This window comes from Grampus griseus, assembly GCF_964374135.1.
Source record: "Grampus griseus genome assembly, chromosome: 10".
Classification (NCBI taxonomy): domain Eukaryota; kingdom Metazoa; phylum Chordata; class Mammalia; order Artiodactyla; family Delphinidae; genus Grampus; species Grampus griseus.
This window is the reverse complement of record NC_139004.1, coordinates 96,145,655-96,149,647: the sequence shown is the minus strand read 5'-3', so window position 1 is coordinate 96,149,647 and position 3,993 is coordinate 96,145,655.

Here is a 3,993-nt window from a genome sequence, read left to right as displayed (position 1 = left end):
AGGTGTTACGAGTGCCTAGTGGGCGGTGCATTTTCTGCCACTACTGTGCCAATGTGTGTATCCCATGCAATACCTGATCCTCGATGTTCCAGAACATCTTGTCTGCTCCTCTGCTGCCGCCTTTGGGCCTCTGAATTTTAAGTACCTGGTTATGAATTTGTCTCCCACTTAATACCAGGAGTTCCTCAAGGGCAGGAATTACCTGGTTTACCTCTCAGGGCTGGGCACACAGTAAGCACTTCCTGAACTGTTGAAGGAGCATCTGGTGAACTTCCTGGTGACTTAAACATGAGACCTACTTGCCAGAAACCTCTGTCTCTCATCCAGACTGGTCTGATGATTTCTTTCATCTTAGAGGATGCAGCCTCTGCTCTTTTTGCTAGAGTCTGGAGATGATAGAAGTATGGTGTGTAGGGAAGGCACGTTTATATTCAGAGTGTCTGTTTCAGAAGAACAAAGCACTACCTCTTCCCTGATGGAAGCTGTTCAGTGTAATCAACCTGCCACCAGGTAACTGGTTGGTCACCATATTGGGACTCCGTGTTGGTCTCTGCTCCTGGCTGACTGGGCGCTCAGCAGTAGCCAGGCCAGCCTTGGTGATTGGAAGCCCATGTTGCTGAGCCCACGCATGACCTGCATCCCTTCCACTGTGACCCACTAGGCAATGGCAGAAGTGGCTGCAGAGGGAGCCTGACTGGTCCCCATGGGATGGGTCACACCTCAACTTTAAAGGATGATTGAAATCCTCCTCTGCTGAAGTTACCCTTTGATGAGCATTAACATGAGATACAAATGTTTTTGTATTCTTTGCCCATTCAGAGAAATCTATCAATATACCGGTTTCCCAGACCTCCTTGTCATCAGTGTTCCAGTGATATTCCTTCCAAAGTTCCTGGCCATCCAGCAGAACCATTTTCCATAGCCTATAAATTGGTGTAGACTCTTTTTTTTTTAAATTGGGGTATAGTTGTTTTACAGCGTTGTGTGTGTTTCTACTGTACAGCGAAGTGAAGTAGAGTTCCCTGTGCTATACAACAGGGGTATAGACTGTTATCTGTGGCCATTTCTTCCTTCAGGCAAAATGCACAACCAGGTGCACTGTTCAGAATTTTCCCCACCAGGAGGATTTCCTTCCACTCTCCTCTGGGGATGCTCCAGAAAGGGACTATAGTGCTGCAGCAACCACCTTTGAATTTTGAACCCAGTTTACATTGATTCTGAAGTCATAAACCGTTGGGTTCTACTACTGCCCACTTGGTTTGATCGGCAAGCTTCTGCTTTAATATTCTTTGGAGAGGCTCAACCCAGTGGAAGGATCTGTCACTAGACAGATCTTCTCTCTGATAAGTTGAAATGGTCCCCCATCCTGGATCGGCTCCCAGCATGCCTGCTCGTAGGATGAGTGTCCTGAGACTCACCTCCTCATGACAGCCCTGTAAATACTTGCAGGCACTGGCTGAGCCCTGCCTCTAGGAATGTCTCTCAGCATCGTATTCAGCTGTAGCCAGGCACTGTGATTTCTGGTTTCTCTTCTAAAGCCCTATACTGCCCTAACATGATTCCCACAGCCATGAGGTACGCTCAGGACTCAGGGACCAAACTATGAGATCAAATAGCCTTTATTTCCAAGAACAAACGAGATTCTCAGACAGCGGTAAATGGATAGAGTTAGCTCTTCGACAGTTATGTTCATTCAACAAATGTCTCATGAGTATTTAACCGTGTGTAAGACCTGAAGAGTGTGATGATGGATCATATCCATGGACTACTGTGGACCGGTTCAGGAAGAAGAGCTCGAAGCGCCCCCTTCTTGATACCAATAGCAGATACAGAATAACAGATACAGAATGACTGTAAAGTGTCCAGAACGCATCTGATGCTTCTCCTTCCCTCCCCGAAGCCCCTCTGATACTAGCAGGAAGTGGGAACCAGTGTTAGCTTCATGCTGGCCTGGAGCCTAGAATGAATGATGCGCGTTTCTCCTGACATCTGAATACTAGGTGGTGATGGTTACATTGTTTGGCCCGAGCCGCTCACGCGTGCCATTGTAGTTGCAGACAGCATTCCTGTCTTGATGCCTAAGCAAGATTAGAAAGGTCTAGCAGTTGGTTTGTTCACTTTCCATGTATTTTAAGAGATATTTATGATCCCATTACTATGTGATCTAACTAGTGTGCAGCAAGGGACTTTCACTGCCTTTGATCAACACTCCCCGGTTCCTAAGATACAACTCATGGTTGTCTGCCTTTTTGCAGCCTCAAGGCTTCCGGACCCCTTAGTGCTCAGCTCTGTTTAACATTCTGTGCTTCTATTTGCCATTTAATAATTTCCTACGATTCTTTCTTTCAAATGCTGAGGAGGGTTTTGGGCATGCATATATTGTTTCTTAAAAAGTACTCAACATGTAATAGTGGTATATTGTTTTAGTTAAGCCACAGGTAGTTTCTGTCTATCCATGTATGTGTCTATGTATTTATCTATCATCTACCATGTTTAGGCTCAACTATACATACACACAGACACAGACGTAAACATAGACACACACACATATTATGTTTAGAGTAAAATACACACCCAGGCATACACATCCATGGTAATCTTGTTACCCTGGGGACAGTTCTACAAGGGCTTCAAATCACTGCTTAATGTCTAAAGGTATTAAAGGCTGTATTAGGATCTCTGTCTTTGTCATGAACATGCAGTAATGAAACTTATATAACTCTCCAGTTTAAGGAATTTAGTGCTCCGATCAACCGTAAAAACCTATTTGTGGGCGTTGAAGCATCTGACTGTATTTAAGAAGCGTTTGTTAAATTATCACTACTGCTTTCACGGTTGTCACCAGCATTCTGTTGAGGGCGGGTGGTAAATGAGGAGGGTTAGCGCAGCAGAGGGAGACCGAGGGCGCTTTGTGGCCGCCTCGGAGCCCTCTCTGTGCCCAGTGTGACCACTGAAGCCAGGCCATGGACACATCAGTCACAGCACTCCCCAGGTGAAGGCGACAGCCAGTCTTCACTGTGGGCGTCGTGACACATCCCATGGGCATCGCTGGGCTGGGCAGGCAGGGCATAGGGCACATGCTTTGCCCTACGGAGCGAGGCTGTCCTGGCTAGAGAACTCCAGGCCCGGCTGTGAACGTCACTGCCAAGGATGCGGTGCAGGTGGTACCAGCTCAGGGCCCTCTGCCTCCACCAGCAGGTGACCCAGGTCCAGGTGCTCATGGTTTAGACTCCTCTAGAGGAGAGGGGTGATCTTGCGTCGTCTTGCAAGGGTCGGGGTTGCAGGTGTTTCGAGCCCTGATGCAGGAGGCTCAGGAAGAGGCCTTTAGAAACCCACAGATGTCTCCCAGAGAGCTGGGCTGGTGTGGTGACATCAGCGGCCCACGCAGCCTGGGTTGGGAGCCGGCTCTGCCCATGCTGTGCTGAGCAGCTTGGGAGCATCACCTCTTCATGCCGGCCTGGACTCTCCCCCAGCGAGCCCGGGAGGTTGACACTCACGACTTGAGAGCTCCCACCTGTCTCTCCCCTTGCTGTTGGGGAGGTAACCTCCCTGCGGTTATTGCATTTTACATCGTTCTCTGCCCCCTCCCCCACCCCGCCTGCCCAGCGCTCCGGAACCTGCCTCCCTATAGACAAGCCACGTGGCACAGGGGTCGAGAGCTCTGACCTGAGAGCCAAGCAAACGAGAGTCTGAATCCCAGCTCAGGAAGATGGGTTCCATGAAAGTGCCCATCTCTCAGGGCTGCGTGAGGATGCAGGCGATCAGGGGCGCCAGCCGAGCCCGGCAAGTAGAGGGTCTTGTGAGGAGGAGCCCCAAGAACCCGTAGACGGGGGCCAGAGCAGCCGCTCTGATGGCCTTGGGGCTTCCCCACAGATGTTTCCCTCTGTTGTATTCAGATCAGGTAACAATGGGCCCGCTGTTCTGGGCGGGGCCTGGGGTGGTCCCTCAGATCCCAGCAGCCTGAGCCCACTGGGAGGGCAGACGCTTCCCTGG